The sequence below is a fragment of the Tasmannia lanceolata genome, unplaced genomic scaffold (assembly GCF_043159265.1).
Source record: "Tasmannia lanceolata isolate RefF3 unplaced genomic scaffold, GAP_Taslan_0.1 ptg000007l, whole genome shotgun sequence".
Taxonomy (NCBI): Eukaryota; Viridiplantae; Streptophyta; class Magnoliopsida; order Canellales; family Winteraceae; genus Tasmannia; species Tasmannia lanceolata.
The window spans coordinates 21,176,172-21,197,039 of NW_027518684.1; the positions used below are offsets into that span (position 1 = coordinate 21,176,172).

General features: G+C 41.0%; 1 long non-coding RNA gene across 1 annotated transcript; it reads right to left on the reverse strand.

Annotated features, from left to right (window-relative positions):
• Positions 1-15,596: 15,596 nt before the first annotated feature.
• On the reverse strand, positions 15,597-17,900 carry LOC143881137 (uncharacterized). Its single transcript, XR_013251869.1, has 2 exons — positions 16,278-17,900; positions 15,597-16,120 (listed from the first exon to the last, which is right to left on the reverse strand). It is a non-coding gene; the product is annotated as an uncharacterized LOC143881137 (long non-coding RNA).
• Between the last annotated feature and the right edge of the window lie 2,968 nt (positions 17,901-20,868).

Consider the following 20,868-nt stretch of genomic DNA (forward strand, 5'->3'; position numbering starts at 1 on the left):
CGACATTGTAGCCGAAAGCAACATAGCATCTAATCCTACATTGTATCCAAGGCGACTATATATCCGAGCGAAAATTGTGCCTACGCAACATTGTATCTGTAGGCGACGTATTATCCGAAGCGACCTTATATCCGAAAGCAAAATAGTATCCGAGGCAACATTATCTCTGAGGCGACATTATATCCGAAGCGACATTGTAGCCGAAGGTAACATAGTATCGGATGCACCATTGTATCCGAGGAGACTTTAAATCCTAGCCAACATTATATTTGAGGCGACAATGTATCCGAAGGCGACAGTTTACGAAGCGACCTCATCTCCGAGAGCAAAACAGTATCTGAGGCTACATTGTATCCGGCTACAAAAGAAAAATAATAGCCGAGGCTACAATCTATCCGAGGCGACTTTATATCTGAAGGCAACATAGTATTCGAAGCGACATTGTTGTGGCTTGGCATCATAGTATCCGAGGCGACTTTATATCCGCGGCAACATTGTATCCGAGGCGACATTATATCTGAAGGTAACATAGTTTCCGAAGAGACATTGTACCCGAACAGCAACATTATATCCCAGGAAACATTGTATCCGGGGAAAGATTATATCCGAATGCAACATAGTATAAGAGGCGAAATTGTAGCCGAAGGAAACATAGTATCCGAGGCTACATTGTATTTGACGCGACTTTATATCCGAGGCAACATTATACCCTAGGCGACATTGTATCCGATGGCGACATTGTATCCGAAGCGACCTTGTTTCCGAAAGCAAAATAGTATCTCAGGCTACATTGTATCCGAGGCGACATTATATCCGAAGGCAACATAGTATCCGAAGCGACATTGTAGCGGAAGGGCAACATTGTATGGAAGGCAGCCTGCTTTCCGAGGCAACATTTTATCTGAGGCGACTAATGTATCCGAAGGCGACATAGTAAATAAAGCAACCTTGTACCCGAAAGCAAAATAGTATCCGAAGCTACATTGTATTCAAGGCAACATTATCTGCGAAGGCAACAAAGTATCCGACGCGACAATGTAGCCGAAGACAAAATATAATTCGAGGCTACATTATATCCAAAGCAACTTTATATTCGAGGCAACATTGTCTCTGTGGCGACATTGTATCCGAATGAGACATAGTATCCGAAGCGACCGAGTACAAGAAAACAAATATTATCCGAGGCTACATTGTAACCGAGGCGATATTATATCCGAACGCAACATTATTTTCGATGCGACATTGTAGGAGAACGCAACATAGTATCTGGGGCTAGATTGTATCCGAGGCGACATTATATCCGAGCAAACATTGTACCCAGGCGACATAGTATCCGAAGCGACCTTATATCCGAAAGCAAAATAGTATTCGAGGCTAGATTGTATCTGAGGCGACATTATATCTGAAGGTAACGTCGTATCCAAAGCGACATTGTAGCTGAAGGTAACATAGTATCCGAGGCGACTTTATATCCGAGGCAACATTCTATCCGAGGCGACATAGTATCCGAAGCGACCTTGTATTTGAAAGAAAAATAGTTTCCGTGGAGATATTATATCCGAAGGCAACATAGTATCCTAAGAGACATTGTAGCTAAAAGGCAACTTTGTATCCAAGATGACTTTATATCTGAGGCAACATTGTATTCGGGGCAACATTTTATCCGAAGGCGACGTAGTATCCGGGGCGACCTTGTATCCGAATGCAAAAAGGTATCCACGGCTACATTGTATCCGAGGCGACATTATATCCGAAGGCAACATAGTATCCGAAGCGACATTGTAGCCGAAGCTACATTGTATCCGAGGCAACATTGTAACCGAGGAGACATTTTATCCGACGGCGACATAGTATCCGAAGCGACCTTATATCCGAAACAAAAATAGTATCCGAAACGACATTATATCCGAAGGCAACATAGTATCCGAAGCGACATTGTAGCCGGAGGGCAACATTGTATCAGAGGCGACTTTATATCAGAGGCAACATTATATCCGAGGCTACATTGTAACCGAGGCAACAATACATCCGAAGGCAATATAATATCCAATGAGACATTAAAGCCGAAGGGAACATAGTATCCGTGGCTACATTGTATTCGAGGCAACTTTATATCCGAGCCAACATAGTATCTGTAGGAGACATAGTATCCGAAGCATCCTTCAATCCGAAAGCAAAATAGTATCTGAGGCTACAACGTATCTAATGGGACATTATATCCGAAGCCAACATAGCGAAGCGACATTGCGGCCGAAGGCAACATAGTATCCGAGGCACCATTATATCCGAGGCGACTGCATATCCGAGACAACAATGTACCCGAGACGACATTGTATTCGAGACGACAATATATCCGAAGGCAACATAGTTTCCGAAGAGACATTGTAGCCGAACAGCAACATTATATCCCAGGCGAATTTATATCAGAGGCAACATTGTATCTGGGGCAAGAGTATATCCGAATGCAACATAGTATTAGAAGCGAAATTGTAGCCAGAGGGCAACATTGTATCCCAGGCGACTTTATATCAGAGGCAACATTGTATCCGAGGCTACAGTTTAACTGGGGCGAGAATGTATCCGAAGGCAGCATTGTATCCAAACTGACACTGAACCCGAAAACAAAATAGCATATGAGGCTACATTGTATCCGAGGCGATATTATATCCGATGGCAACATAGTATCCGAACCGATATTGTACTCGAAGACAACATAGTATCCGAGGCGACTTTATATCCGAGGCAACATTGTATCCGAGGTGACATTGTATCCGACGACGACCTTATATCCGAAAGTAAAATAGTATCGGATGCTACATTGTATCCGAAATGACATTATATCCGAAGGCAACATAGTATCCGAAGCGACATTGTGGCCGAAGGGCAACATTGTATCCGAGGCGACTTTATATCCGAGGTAATATTGTATCCAGGGCGACATTGTATCCAAAGGCGACATAGTATCCGAAGAGCCCTTGTATCCGAAAACAAAATAGTATCCGAGGCAACATTATATCCGAAGGCAACATAGTATCCGAAGCGACATTGTAGCCGAAGACAACATAATATCCGAGGCAACATTGTATCCGAGACGACTTTATATCCAGGCAACATTGTAAACGACAGAGACAAAGTATCCATAGCGACTATATATCCGAAAGCAAAAAAGTATCTAAGCCTAGATTATATGCAAATCGACGATATAACCTAAGACAACATAGTATCCGAAGCAACATTGTAGCTGAAGGGCAACATTGTATCCGGGGCGACCTTCTATCCTAAGCCAACATAACATCTGAAGGCGACCTTCTATGCAAAAGAAAAATAATAGCCGAGGCTACAATCTATCCGAGGCGACTTTATATCCGAAGGCAACATAGTATTCGAAGCGACATTGTTGTCGCTTGGCATCATAGTATCCGAGGCGACTTTATATCCGCGGCAACATTGTATCCGAGGCGACATTATATCTGAAGGTAACATAGTTTCCGAAGAGACATTGTAGCCGAACAGCAACATTATATCCCAGGCAACATTGTATCCGGGGAAAGATTATATCCGAATGCAACATAGTATAAGAGGCGAAATTGTAGCCAAAGGAAACATAGTATCCGAGGCTACATTGTATTTGACGCGACTTTATATCCGAGGCAACATTATACCCTAGGCGACATTGTATCCGATGGCGACATTGTAACCGAAGCGACCTTGTTTCCGAAAGCAAAATAGTATCTCAGGCTACATTGTATCCGAGCCGACATTATATCCGAAGGCAACATAGTATCCGAAGCGACATTGTAGCGGAAGGGCAACATTGTATGGAAGGCAGCCTGCTTTCCGAGGCAACATTTTATCTGAGGCGACTAATGTATCCTAAGGCGACATAGTATCTAAAGCAACCTTGTACCCGAAAGCAAAATAGTATCCGAAGCTACATTGTATTCAAGGCAACATTATCTCCGAAGGCAACAAAGTATCCGACGCGACATTGTAGCCGAAGACAAAATATAATTCGAGGCTACATTATACCCAAAGCAACTTTATATTCGAGGCAACATTGTCTCTGTGGCGACATTGTATCCGAATGAGACATAGTATCCGAAGCGACCTAGTACAAGAAAACAAATATTATCCGAGGCTACATTGTAACCGAGGCGATATTATATCTGAACGCAACATTATTTTCGATGCGACATTGTAGCTACAAGGCAACTTTGTATCCAAGATGACTTTATATCTGAGGCAACATTGTATTCGAGGCAACATTTTATCCGAAGGCGATGTAGTATCCGAATGCAAAAAAGTATCCACGGCTACATTGTATCCGAGGCGACATTATATCCGAAGACAACATAGTATCCGAAGCGACATTGTAGCCGAAGCTACATTGTATCCGAGGCAACATTGTAACCGAGGAGACATTTTATCCGACGGCGACATAGTATCTGAAGCGACCTTATATCCGAAAGAAAAATAGTATCCGAAACAACATTATATCCGAAGGCAACATAGTCTCCGAAGCGACATTGTAGCCGGAGGGCAACATTGTATCAGAGGCGACTTTATATCAGAGGCAACATTATATCCGAAGGCAACATAGTATCCGAGGCACCATTATATCCGAGGCGACTGCATATCCGAGGCGACTGTGTACCCGAGACGACATTGTATTCGAGACGACAATATATCCGAATGCAACATAGTTTCCGAAGAGACATTGTAGCCGAACAGCAACATTATATCCCAGGCGAATTTATATCAGAGGCAACATTGTATCCGGGGCAAGATTATATCCGAATGCAACATAGTATTAGAAGCGAAATTGTAGCCGGAGGGCAACATTGTATCCGAGGCGACTTTATATCAGAGGCAACATTGTATCCGAGGCTACATTTTAACTGGGGCGAGAATGTATCCGAAGGCAGCATTGTATCCAAACTGACCCTGAATCCGAAAACAAAATAGCATATGAGGCTACATTGTATCCGAGGCGATATTATATCCGATGGCAACATAGTATCCGAACCGATATTGTTCTCGAAGACAACATAGTATCCGAGGCAACATTTTATCCGAGGTGACATTGTATCCGACGACGACCTTATATCCGAAAGTAAAATAGTATCGGATGCTACATTGTATCCGAAACGACATTATATCCGAAGGCAACATAGTATCCGAAGCGACATTGTGGCCGAAGGGAAACATTGTATCCGAGGCGACTTTATATCCGAGGTAATATTGTATCCAGGGCGACATTGTATCCAAAGGCGACATAGTATCCGAAGTGCCCTTGTATCCGAAAACAAAATAGTATCCGAGGCAACATTATATCCGAAGGCAACATAGTATCCGAAGCGACATTGTAGCCGAAGACAACATAATATCCGAGGCAACATTGTATCCGAGACGACTTTATATCCTAGGCAACATTGTAAACGACTTTATATCCTGGGCAACATTGTAAACGACGAAGACAAAGTATCCGAAGCGACTATATATCCGAAAGCAAAAAAGTATCTGAGGCTAGATTATATGCAAATCGACATTATATCCTAAGACAACATATTATCCAGAGCGACATTGTAGCTGAAGGGCAACATTGTATCCGGGGCGACCTTCTATCCGAAGCCAACATAACATCTGAAGGCGACCTTCTATGCAAAAGAAAAATAATAGCCAAGGCTAGAATCTATCTGAGGCGACTTTATATCCGAAGGCAACATAGAATTCGAAGCGACATTGTTGTCGCTTGGCATCATAGTATCCGAGGCGACTTTATATCCGAGGCAACATTGTATCCGAGGCGACATTATATCCGAAGGACACATAGTATCCCAAGCGACATTGTATCCGAGGCGACATTATATCTGAAGGACAAATAGTATCCGAGGCGACATTATATCTGAAGGTAACATAGTTTCCGAAGAGACATTGTAGCCGAACAGCAACATTATATCCCAGGCAACATTGTATCCGGGGAAAGATTATATCCGAATGCAACATAGTATAAGAGGCGAAATTGTAGCCGAAGGAAACATAGTATCCGAGGCTACATTGTATTTGACGCGACTTTATATCCGAGGCAACATTATACCCTAGGCGACATTGTATCCGAAGCGACCTTGTTTCCGAAAGCAAAATAGTATCTCAGGCTACATTGTATCCGAGGCGACATTATATCCGAAGGCAACATAGTATCCGAAGCGACATTCTAGCGGAAGGGCAACATTGTATGGAAGGCAGCCTGCTTTCCGAGGCAAGATTTTATCTGAGGCGACTAATGTATCCGAAGGCGACATAGTGTCTAAAGCAACCTTGTACCCGAAAGCAAAATAGTATCCGAAGCTACATTGTATTCAACGCAACATTATCTCTGAAGACAACAAAGTATCCGACGCGACATTGTAGCCGAAGACAAAATATAATTCGAGGCTACATTATATCCAAAGCAACTTTATATTCGAGGCGACATTGTATCCGAATGAGACATAGTATCCGAAGCGACCTAGTACAAGAAAACAAATATTTTCCGAGGCTACATTGTAACCGAGGCGATATTATATCCGAACGCAACATTATTTTCGATGCGACATTGTAGGAGAAAGCAACATAGTATCTGGGGCTAGATTGTATCCGAGGCGACTTTATATCCGAGCAAACATTGTACCCAGGCGACATTGCATTCGTAGGCGACATAGTATCCGAAGCGACCTTATATCCGAAAGCAAAATAGTATTCGAGGCTAGATTGTATCTGAGGCGACATTATATCTGAAGGTAACGTCGTATCCAACGCGACATTGTAGCTGAAGGTAACATAGTATCCGAGGCACCACTGTATCCGAGGCGACTTTATATCCGAGGCAACAATCTATCCGAGGCGACATAGTATCCGAAGCGACCTTGTATTTGAAAGAAAAATAGTTTCCGTGGAGACATTATATCCGAAGGCAACATAGTATCCGAAGAGACATTGTAGCTAAAAGGCAACTTTGTATCCAAGATGACTTTATATCTGAGGCAACATTGTATTCGGGGCAACATTTTATCCGAGGCGACATTATATCCGAAGGCAACATAGTATCCGAAGCGACATTGTAGCCGAAGCTACATTGTATCCGAGGCAACATTGTAACCGAGGAGACATTTTATCCGACGGCGACATAGTATCTGAAGCGACCTTATATCCGAAAGAAAAATAGTATCCGAAACGACATTATATCCGAAGGCAACATAGTATCCGAAGCGACATTGTAGCCGGAGGGCAACATTGTATCAGAGGCGACTTTATATCAGAGGCAACATTATATCCGAGGCTACATTGTAACCGAGGCAACATTACATTCGAAGCCAACATAATATCCAAGGAGACATTGTAGCCGAAGGGAACATAGTATCCGTGGCTACATTGTATTCGAGGCAACTTTATATCCGAGCCAACATTGTATCTAGGCAACATTGTATCTGTAGGAGACATAGTATCCGAAGCGTCCTTCAATCCGAAAGCAAAATAGTATCTGAGGCTACAATGTATCTAATGGGACATTATATCCGAAGCCAACATAGCGAAGCGACATTGCGGCCGAAGGCAACATAGTATCCGAGGCACCATTATATCCGAGGCGACTGCATATCCGAGACAACAATGTACCCGAGACGACATTGTATTCGAGACGACAATATATCCGAAGGCAACATAGTTTCCGAAGAGACATTGTAGCCGAACAGCAACATTATATCCCAGGCAAATTTATATCAAAGGCAACATTGTATCCGGGGCAAGATTATATCCGAATGCAACATAGTATTAGAAGCGAAATTGTAGCCGGAGGGCAACATTGTATCCGAGGCGACTTTATATCAGAGGCAACATTGTATCCGAGGCTACATTTTAACTGGGGCGAGAATGTATCCGAAGGCAGCATTGTATCCAAACTGACACTGAACCCGAAAACAAAATAGCATATGAGGCTACATTGTATCTGAGGCGATATTATATCCGATGGCAACATAGTATCCGAACCGATATTGTACTCGAAGACAACATAGTATCTGAGGCGACTTTATATCCTAGGCAACATTGTATCCGAGGTGACAGTGTATCCCACGACGACCTTATATCCGAAAGTAAAATAGTATCTGATGCTACATTGTATCCGAAATGACATTATATCCGAAGGCAACATAGTATCCGAAGCGACATTGTGGCCGAAGGGCAACATTGTATCCGAGGCGACTTTATATCCGAGGTAATATTGTATCCAGGGCGACATTGTATCCAAAGGCGACATAGTATCCGAAGAGCCCTTGTATCCGAAAACAAAATAGTATCCGAGGCAACATTATATCCGAAGGCAACATAGTATCCGAAGCGACATTGTAGCCGAAGACAACATAATATCCGAGGCAACATTGTATCCGAGACGACTTTATATCCTAGGCAACATTGTAAACGACGGAGACAAAGTATCCGTAGCGACTATATATCCTAAAGCAAAAAAGTATCTGAGCCTAGATTATATGCAAATCGACATTATATCCTAAGACAACATAGTATCCGAAGCAACATTGTAGCTGAAGGGCAACATTGTATCCGGGGCGACCTTCTATCCTAAGCCAACATAACATCTGAAGGCGACCTTCTATGCAAAAGAAAAATAATAGCCGAGGCTACAATCTATCCGAGGCGACTTTATATCCGAAGGCAACATAGTATTCGAAGCGACATTGTTGTCGCTTGGCATCATAGTATCCGAGGCGACTTTATATCCGCGGCAACATTGTATCCGAGACGACATTATATCTGAAGGTAACATAGTTTCCGAAGAGACATTGTAGCCGAACAGCAACATTATATCCCAGGCGACATTGTATCCGGAGAAAGATTATATCCGAATGCAACATAGTATAAGAGGCGAAATTGTAGCCGAAGGAAACATAGTATCCGAGGCCACATTGTATTTGACGCGACTTTATATCCGAGGCAACATTATACCCTAGGCGACATTGTATCCGATGGCGACATTGTACCCGAAGCGACCTTGTTTCCGAAAGCAAAATAGTATCTCAGGCTACATTGTATCCGAGGCGACATTATATCCGAAGGCAACATAGTATCCGAAGCGACATTGTAGCGGAAGGGCAACACTGTATGGAAGGCAGCCTGCTTTCCGAGGCAACATTTTATCTGAGGAGACTAATGTATCCGAAGGCGACATAGTATCTAAAGCAACCTTGTACCCGAAAGCAAAATAGTATCCGAAGCTACATTGTATTCAAGGCAACATTATCTCCGAAGGCAACAAAGTATCCGACGCGACATTGTAGCCGAAGACAAAATAGAATTCGAGGCTACATTATATCCAAAGCAACTTTATATTCGAGGCAACATTGTCTCTGTGGCGACATTGTATCCGAATGAGACAGTATCCGAAGCGACCTAGTACAAGAAAACAAATATTATCCGAGGCTACATTGTAACCGAGGCGACATTATATCCGAAGGCAACATAGTATCCGAAGAGACATTGTAGCCGAAAGGCAATTTTGTAACCGAGATGACTTTATATCTGAGGCAACATTGTATCCGGGGCGACATTGTATTCGAAGACGACGTAGTATCCGCGGCGACCTTGTATCCGAATGCAAAATAGTATCCACGGCTACATTGTATCCGAAGGCGACATTGTATCCGAAGGGGACATATTATCCGAAGCGACCTTGTATTCGAAAGCAACATAGTATCCGAAGCAACAATGTAACCGAAGGCAACATAGTATCCGAGAGTACATTGTATCCAAGGCGATTTTATATTCGATGTGACATTGTATCCGAGGCGACAAGTATCCCAAGCGACCTTGTGCCCTAAAGAAAATATTATCCGAGGCTACATTGTAATCGAGGCGATATTATATTTGAGGGCAACATAGTATCTGATTCGACATTGTAGCCGAAAGCAACATAGTATCTAATGCTACATTGTATCCAAGGCGACTATATATCCGAACCAAAATTGTGCCCAGGCAACATTGTATCTGTAGGCGACATAGTATCCGAAGCGACCTTATATCCGAAAGCAAAATAGTATCCGAGGCAACATTATATCTGAGGCGACATTATATCCGAAAGTAACATAGTATCCAAAGCGACATTGTAGCCGAAGGTAACATAGTATCAGATGCACCATTGTATCCGAGGAGACTTTAAATCCTAGCCAACATTGTATTTGAGGCGACAATGTATCGGAAGGCGACAGTATCCGAAGCGACCTCATGTCCGAGAGCAAAACAGTATTTGAGGCTACATTGTATCTGAGGCGACATTATATTTGAAGGCCACATAGTATCCGAAGCGACATTATAACCGAAGGCAACATAGTATCTAAGCCTGCATTGTATCCGAGGCGACTTTAAATTTGAGGCAACATTGTATTCGTTGGCGATATTGTATCCGAAGCGACCTAGTATCCTAAAGCCTAACAGTATCTAAGGCTACATTGTATCCGACACGACATTATATCCGAAGGCAACATAGTATCCGAAGCGACATATTAGCAGAAGGGCAACATTGTATCCGAGGCAACTTTATATCCGAGGCAACATTGTATCCGTAGACGACTTTATATCCTAGGCAACATTGTAAACGACGAAGACAAAGTATCTGAAGCGACAATATATCCGAAATCAAAAAAGTATTTGTGGCTACATTATATGCAAATCGACATTATATCCTAAGACAACATAGTATCCGAAGCAACATTATATCCGAAGGCGACATAGTATCCAAAGCGACATTGTAGCCGAAGACAACATACTATCCGAGGCAACATTGTATCCGAGAACATAATATCCGAGGCAACATTGTATCCGAGACGACTTTATATCCTAGGCAACATTGTAAACGACCGAGACATTATCCGAAGAGACTATATATCCGAAAGCAAAAAAGTATCTGAGGCTAGATTATATGCAAATCGACATTATATCCTAAGACAACACAGTATCCGAAGCGACATTGTAGCTGAAGGGCAACATTGTATCCGGGGCGACCTTCTATCCGATGCCAACATAACATCTGAAGGCGACCTTCTATGCAAAACAAAAATAATAGCCGAGGCTGCAATCTATCCGAGGCGACTTTTTATCCGAAGGTAACATAGTATCCGAAGCGACATTGTTGCCGAAGGCATCATAGTATCCGAGGCGACATTATATCCGAGGCAACATTGTATCCGAGGCGACATTATATCCGAAGGAAACATAGTATCCCAAGCGACATTATAACCGAAGGCAACATATTATCCGAGGCTACATCGTATCCAAGGCGACTTTATATGCGAGGCAACATTGTATCCGTTGGTGACAGCAAAATAGAATCAAACTCTACATTTTATCCGACACGCATTATATCCGAAGGCAACATAGTATCCGAAACGACGTTGTAGCAGAAGGGCAACATTGTATCCAAGGCGACTTTATATCCGAGGCGACATTCTATCCGAAAACGACATAGCATCCGAAGCGACCCTGTATCTGAAAACAAAATAGTATCCGAGGCTACATTGTATCCGAAGAGACATTGTAGCCAATAGGCAACTTTGTATCCGAGATGACTTTATATCTGAGGCAACATTGTATCCGTGGCGACATTGTATCCGAAGACGACGTAGTATCCGCGGCGACCTTGTATCCGAATGCAAAATAGTATCCACGGCTACATTGTATCCGAGGCGACATTATTTCCGAAGGCAACATAGTATCCGAAGCGACATTGTAGCTGAAGCTACATTGTATCCGAGGCAACTTTATATCCGACGCAACATTGTATCTGACGGCGACATAGTATCCGAAGCGACCTTATATCCGAAAGAAAAACAGTATCCGAGGCTACTTTGTATCCAAAACGACATTATATCCGAAGGCAACATAGTATCCGAAGCGACATTGTAGCCAGAGGGCAACATTGTATCCGAGGCGACTTTATATCAGAGGCAACATTGTATCCGAGGCTACATTTTAACCAAGGAGACATTACATCCGAAGGCAACATAATATCCGATGCGACATTGTAGCCGAAGGGAACATAGTATCTGTGGCTATATTGTATCCAAGGCAACTTTATATCCAGGCCAACATTGTATCTAGGCAACATTGTATCCGTAGGAGACATAGTATCTGAAGCGACCTTGTATCCAAAAGCAAAATACTATCTGAGGCTACAATGTATCTGATGGGACATTATATCGGAAGCCAACATAGCGAAGCGACATTCCGGCCGAAGACAACATAGTATCCGAGGCACCATTATATACGAGGCGACTTCATATCCGAGGCAACATTTTATCTGAGGCGACATTGTATCCGAATGCGACATAGAATCCGAAGCGACCTTGTATCCGAAAGCTAAATAACATCCGAGGCTACATTGTATCCGTGGAGACGGTATATCCGAAGGCAACATAGTATCCGAAGCGACAATGTAACCGAAGGAAACATAGTATCCGATGTGACATTGTAGCCGAAGGGCAACATTATATCCGAGGCAACATTTTATCAGAGGCTACATTGTATCCGAATGTGGCATTGTATCCGAAGGCGACAGAGTATCCGAAGCTGGTCATCTCAACAAACCAATCAAAGAATCAAAGAATTAATAAAAATGGTTTGCGGAAGAAAAGGGGCTTATAGGCTCGAGAGATCAATTGTCCTTACCTACAGCCTGCGTCCAATGAAATCAACTCTCATAAGAGCGTTGACTTCAGAGTGTCGTCGACAACATCTTTCTCTTTCTGTTTGTTGGTCGAAAACTATTTTTCCTTAGATTTTTTAAATCGTCTTATTAGCTTTGAAAATAAGCTGAAAATGTTTTATTTTGTCTGAGAGATTTGAAGACTTCGTTGAAAAAGTTTTTTAAATGGTTTGAAAATTTTATTTACAAGGTTTGACTGGACTTGGGAGGGCCCAAGCTGCCTACGTACCCCGTGGAAGAGGATCAAGCCAACGTAGTTCGAAAACAGCTTTTCCAAAATACATTTTTAGTTTTTTTCAAGTTTTTAATTTTTTGTTCTTTTAAAATTTTTCAATGCTTTTGGATTTTCAAAGATATTTTCACCCTTTCAGCTAAAGGGAACCTATATAACCATATCCCAGGATCTACAGCCCGGCAGAGTATCAACACTAAAGGACATAATCTGTATAGCCTAAAGGGGAAATCCTACAGAAATGAACTAGTGCCCCAAGGTGTATGATATGATCCCAAGAAAATAAAACTCTAACAAAACGACACAAATAAATCGATATTATCATCAAAATGATATACTAGAATATCCATACATGCACTTAAACAAAGATATAGCCAACTATCTATATAATTTTTACTCTTAAGTCTTAATGCAATATAAACAGGGTTTTATAACCCCTCCTATCAAATAAGCCCATTCAAAGTATAATACGTGCACACCATATGTATTAAAAAAAAATCTTTGTAAGCACATATGTTCATATCAAATTAGTTGTACATGTTATCACATCCTTCTCCTATATTGATTATATCAAACATTACTTTCAACCAACTATTGAAATTATTAACTCATTTAAGCATACAGACATATCAGTATTTATTTAAATCTAAAAGTCAGAGCCAAAAGTTAAGTTGAATTCTAATCTAATGCCTTGTACTGTTGCACCAACCATTATGTAATCCAGGGTTCAAAATAAATCCTAGTATGAAAACATACTCTATAGTTGCAAACATTCAAATTCATAATTCACCTAAAATGCTTATTGCATAGCAAATATATGAAAAGGAAAAGCACAAATGACATGTGTCCACAAAAATATGATACTACGCCTGTTGAAATTTTTCTTTTTGTTGTCCATAATTCACTTTCGATTCCAGATAAAAAAATAAATACCCAAATTATCTGTAATTTTCTTCATTGATTTTACTCATTAATGAACCATTAAACTTGATTCATTCAGTACATGTTAAAAAACCAGTTTTTTTAACTAATAAGACTCTGTATCTCTAAAAAAAAAGGAATACGTCAAATAGTCAAACATTTACCAATACTTTACTAAAAAAAAAGGACTCCCTCTAACACCAGTTAACAAAATTATAACCTAGACAAACTGAATGAAAAAGAACCTTGACCAGAAAAAGTGCAACTCCTAATTTAATTCGGTCATACTGAAATTTGCGAGTAAACAATATGATATCAGACAATAAAATTCTAATGTATTGACAATTATGATCCATTTGGAAATCATGATAGAACAAACAAACCTTAAACAATGATACAGGGATAAATAATCTCAATGAACAATTACAATAATCAGTTGTAATTTCTTTACCTGATTTTAGAATCATAATACAACTAAAAACGCCTTCTTGGTCCTATCCAAGATCAATATTAAAAAAAATTATGCAATAAATTTTTTAAACAGAATGCTTATGATAACCTTAAAAAAATTTTAAAAAAATTCAAATGTAACTCTCAATTTCTTAAATACTCATTTAAAAACCTAAAAAAAATGCAATTTCCATTTGATAAGCCCATTGTTTGCTCAAAAACTCATTCCTTCTGTCAATACAGACAGCCCAAAGACCCCTCCATAGTCTAGTTCAACCACTTATTATATAAACGAAACTTATCAAGCAGCAAAATACACAATGTGATTCACTAAAGAATAACAACTATACTTCAGTTACCCATACATAATACAACTCCAAAACAATTTCTATCTCTTCTCTTCCTTTTTTTTTAAGACAGATTACCTTGAAATAGCAATCCAAGCTTCAAAATTAGTATTCAAGACAACAAAGATCAGATATATGATTAATGGAATCAAGCAACACAATGAAATCTCATAACCAACATAAAAACGGTTAATTTGATGTCACTCTCTTTACCAAGGAATTAAGCTAATTGAATGCATCTAATCTAAAGTGTCATTTTGACATGATTAATCAATGAACTCCATTTGTGTAAGACATAAATCAATGGAACTACATCATCATCCTAATTGAACAATATGGGCTTAAGTTCATCGACACCACTTTAAAATGGTAATACCCCCACAAACAGGTTAGCAAAAAGTATAGGTGTAAACAGTTTAGCCAACAACATTAATAAAGTAATACTTTACACTAAAAAATCAAAATGTGGATGTAATCATTACCTTGTTCCTATTCTAAACACATTTCAATCTACATGACTAGCAGCTCACAAATTTCATTTCAATTCTCGCGTGCCAAGAATAAAATCTTTTAAAGCAATTGAGGCTATCCAATCAATGGGTTTTGAGATGCATCAAAATGGTTCCAATGAATTTTTAAACTACCAAATAATTTTATCAACATTTGACATTTGTACCAATTTTACCTTCATAAAAGAAAAATGTTCAACATTAGAATTCAAGAGAAAATGAACTGAACAGGCTGAATCTTCATAACAATCCGTGGTGGTATACAACTATTATATGCAAAGAATCACAGTCACTCAGAGAATTGAGTACATTTCATACTACAATTAATATTATGGTATTCAACGAAGACAGGTTAAACTCATCAGGAAGACACTTTGCCCAAATGAGTATAAAGCCACACCGACAAAGATAAAACATAAAATTAAAAGATCAACATTTGATGACTCAAATATCTCAAGAGGGTGTTACTCTTCAAGTGACAACTCTATCTTAAACAAAGGTTGCTCATGTCACATGAATCCGAATGGAAATTAAAACATGTATGGTCTGGCAATGGATTACAAGAGCATCTTGGTTGTAGCTACCACAAGCAAAATAAGTGAAATCAAGCTAAAAGTGTACAAGAGATAGAATGTGGGTGTCTCCCATCTTATCAGAATCAATAATGTGAAATGGTAGGTACATCACCATAAGGTAATAGCAGCTTTTCATCCAAAGCATTACATATAATTCTCTCTACCTACCACATTTATGGATTTCAGTCATGCTCTTAGAAACTGCCCCCTAACCTCAAAGGCACTTGTTGATACTAGGAAAAGGCAGGAATGGGTTCCAAAGCTGAATAAGTCTCAAACTCCAAATCAGCAGAGCAAGTGGGAAGAAGAAAAGGAGCAATTCAACAAAGAGATCATTGCTGAAATGAACCAAAATAGAACTCAGAAAGTTGCTGAAGTGCCAAAACTAAAGGGACTAACATTGGCAAATGCTTTCAGTGCCCTGGAAAATGTAGAAGCAGAAGATAGAAAGGAAGCTAATAAAGATTCAGCAGGTACAATTAATACAAACTATACCATGGCTGATCCTCAGGAGACAATGATGGGGACTACGGAGGCAGACCATCCCAAAGCTCCTCACATACCCGACAATTCAGGTCAAGATTCTGATGTCAAGAACATGCCGGGGACTACAGTAAATCAGACTGAAATTCGCACCTCTCCAAAGAAAATCACGCAGGATAACGATGAAGATAACCAAAGGAGCAGTGATTCTGAGACCCAAGTGTTTGCTCCAATGGGAGCCCAAACCCACCTCTATCCAATTCCAAATGAAAATAATAGGGGCTTGGAACATTAGGGGGCTCTACTCTAGCTCCAAAAGATCCGAAATCTCCAATCTCATCAGAAAAACCAGGATCCCAATTTGTTGCCTCATGGAGACCAAGGCCAAAGTAAATAAATTCAAGGAGTACTCAAATGAAATTCAAGAAAACTGGAGCTCATATGGCAACTACTTGAGTGTAATTAAAGGCAGGGTCTGGATTATTTGGGAACCTGATAGAATTCAGCTCAATATCATCAAAGAAACCAGCTAGCTGATTCATTCAGAATTCACTGTCATTCAAACTGCTCAATCCTTCTTCCTGACAGCAGTATATGGTCATAACTACGGGGTGGATAGAAGAAATATGTGGGGGGAGCTAGAGCAATTTGCCGTATCGATTCAGCTTCCTTGGACGGTTGTCGGGGACTTCAACTCTGTTAGATATCCTAGTGATCGAATCAATGGTGCAATGCCAAAAGCTATGGATATGGAAGACTTCAATAATTGCATTGCAAGCTGCTCTCTTACTGACCTTAGATCAATTGGCAGCCCATTCTCCTCGAACAACAGATCTGCTTCTGAAGAGAAAATGTTTGCTCGCCTTGATGGAGCTACTGTAAATGATCTGTGGATTCATTCTTTCCGTGCTCTTTTGCTGAATATCTCTCTCCTGATATCTCAGACCATAGCCCCATCATTATGCACCTCAAGGATCAAAGTAGTCTTGAGCCCAAGCCCTTCAAGTTCATGAATATGTGGCTTGAGGACATGTCGCTTCATCCCATAGTTGAGAAAGCCTGGGCTACCAAATTCAGGGGGAATCCCATGTACAGACTAGTCCTCAAACTGAGAGAAGTAAAGAAGCATATTAGAGTATGGAATCTGAAAGTTTTCGGAAGAATTGATATCAAAGCTCCCATTGTGAGGCAAGAATTAGAAAAAGCTCAGGAAAAGCTAGTCTCCAATCCCTCAGACCCCCAGTGCATTGAGCAAGAAAACAAGTTGAGAGAAGAGTTCATAAATGTGCTCAAACTAGAGGAAATGCTAGCTTGGCAGAAATCAAGACACAATTGGTTACAATTGAGAGACTCTAACACCAAAATTTTATATTCTGCTATTAAAGCCAGGCATAGTGTAGACAACATCAGTGCGATCAAAAATGAAGAGGGGGAGTTGAAAACTTTGCCAAAAGAAATATCTGAGATTCTCATCGGACACTTCCAAAACATTCTGAACAATGGCAAAGATACTAAGCTAGAACCACCTGACCCAATCCGGTTCATCTCTGATGAGGAATCTGAGCTTCTTACTAGAGATGTCACAAGTGGAGAGATCGAAAATGCTGTTCTATCCGCTGATGGGGACAAGGCTCCTGGACCAGATGGCTTTAATGCATAGTTGCAAAAGTTCATATCTCATCAAATACGTACCAGGGGATAATAGCCACAGATTATGCATAGTTGCAAAAGTTCTAAGAGAAAGCATCATCAGATCGAAAGTTATCACAAATCATATGAAATTTGCATCAATTTTGAACAAAATCTCATCCATACATTTTCAGGCAAGCATCACAGCACAAAAAAAAAATCATCACAACTCAAGAAAACTACTTCAAATTCCAAATAACATCACAACCATATTCCATCACATCACAAAGGTATTGTTGCCGATCATAAAAAAATAACCAAAATCAAGTGGATTTATCAGCAAAAAATTACCTTCTTTGATTCCTTTGGAGTTACCTCTAATAATGAACTTGAAGCGACATTGTATCCGAAGGCCACATAGTATCCGAAGCGACCATGTATCCAAAAGCAAAATAGTATCCGAGCCTACATTGTATCCTAGGCAACAACATATCCGAACGAAACAAAGTATCCGAAACGACATTGTAGCAGAAGGCAACATAGTATCCGAAGCTAAATTGTATCCGAGGCGACTCCATATCCGAGGCAACGTTATATCCGAAGCGACATTGTATCCAATGGCAACTATGTTTCCGAAGCGACCTTGTATCCGAAAGAAAAATAGTATCTGAGGCTACATTGTATCCGAGCCGACATTATGTCCAAAGGCACCATAGTACCCGAAGCGACATTGTAGCGGAAGGGCAACATTGTATCCGAGGCAACATTCTACCCGGGGTGACATTGTATCCGAAGGCTACATAGCATCTGAAGGCGACCTTCTATCCAAAAGCAAAATATTATCCGAGGCTACATTGTATCCGAGGTGACATTATATCCGAAGGCAATATAGTACCCGAACCTACATCGTAGCCGAAGGCATCAAAGTATCTGAGACTACATTGTATCCGAGGCAACAATGTATCCGAGGCGACATTATATCCGAAGGCGACATAGTATCCGAAGGGACCTTATATCCGACAGCAACATAGTATCTGAGGCAACAATATATCCGAAGGCAACATAGTATCCGAGGCGACATTGTAGCCGACCGTAACAGAGTATCCGAGGCTACATTAAATCCGAGGCGACTTTATATCCGACGCAACATTCTATTCGAGGCGACATTGAATCCAAAGGCGACATAGTATCCGAAGCGACCTTGTATCCGAGGCTACATTGTATCCGAGGCGAGATTATATCCAAAGGCAACATAGTATCCGAAACGACATTGTAGCCGAAGCCAACATAGTATCTGAGGCCACATTGTATCCGAGGCGACTTTATATCCGAGGGAAAATTGTATCTGAGGCGACATTGTATCCGACGGCGACATAGTATCAGAAAGCAAAATAGTATCTGAGGCTACATTGTATCCGATGCGACATTATATCCGAAGGAAACTTAGTATCCGAAGCGACATTGTAGCCGAAGGGCGACATTGTATTCGATGCGACATTGTATACGAAGGCGACATAGTATCCGAAGCGACTTTGTATCCGAAAGCAAAATAGTATACGAGGCTACATTGTATCCGAGGCAACATTATATCCGAATGCAACATAGTAACCAAAGCGACATTGTAGCCGAAGGCAACATAGTCTCCGAGGCAACATTGTATCCGATGCGACTTTATATCCGAGGCGACATAGTATCCGAAGCGACCTTGTATCCGAAAGTAAAATAGTATCAGAGGCAAGTTTATATCTGAAGGCAACAAGTATCCAAAGCGACATTGTAGCAGAAGGCAATATAGTATCCGAGCCTACATAGTCTCCGAGGCGATTTTAAATCCGAGGCGACATTATATCCGAAGGCGATATTGTAATCGAAGCGACCTTGTATCCGAACAAAATATTATCCGGGGCTACATTGTATCCGAGGCGACATTATATCAGAAGGCAACATAGTATCCGAAGTGACATTGTAGTCGAAGCCAACATAGTATCCGAAGCAACATTGTAGCCGAGTCGACTTTATATCCGATGCAACAATGTATCCGAGGCGACATAGTATCCCGAAAGCAAAAAAGTATCTGAGGGTACATTATATGCAAAGGCAACATAGTATCCGAAGCCACATTGTAGCCAAAGGGCAACATTGTATCTTGTATCCGAGGCAACTTTATATCCGACGCAACATTGTATCCGAGGAGACATTGTATCCGACGGCGACATAGTATCTGAAGCTACCATATACCCGAAAGAAAAACAGTATCCGAGGCTACTTTGTATCAGAAACGACATTATATCCGAAGGCAACATAGTATCCGTAGCGACATTGTAGCCGGAGGGCAACATTGTATCAGAGGCGACTTTATATCACAGGCAACATTGTATCCGAGGCTAAATTGTAACCGAGGTGACATTACATCCGAAGGCAACATAATATCCGACGAGACATTGTAGCCGAAGGGAACATAGTATCCGTGGCTACATTGTATCCGAGGCAACTTTATATCCGAGCCAGCATTGTATCCGAAGCGACCTTCGATCCGAAAGCAAAATAGTATCTGAGGCTACAATGTATCTAACGGGACATTATATCCGAAGGCAACATAGCGAAGCATGATTGCGGCCGAAGGCAACATAGTATCCGAGGCATCATTATATCTGAGGCGACTGCATATCCCGGACAACATTGAACCCGAGACGACATTGTATCCGAGACGCCATTATATCCGAAGGCAACATAATTTCCGAAAAGACATTGTAGCCGAACGGCAACATTATATCCCAGGCGAATTTATATCAGAGGCAACATTGTATCCGGGGCAAGATTATATCCGAATGCAACATAGTATTAGAGGGGAAATTGTAGCCGATGGCAACATTGTATCCGATGGCGACATTGTATCCGAAGCGGCCTTGTTTCCAAAAGCAAAATAGTATCTCAGGCTACATTGTATCCGAGGCCACATTATATCCGAAGGCAA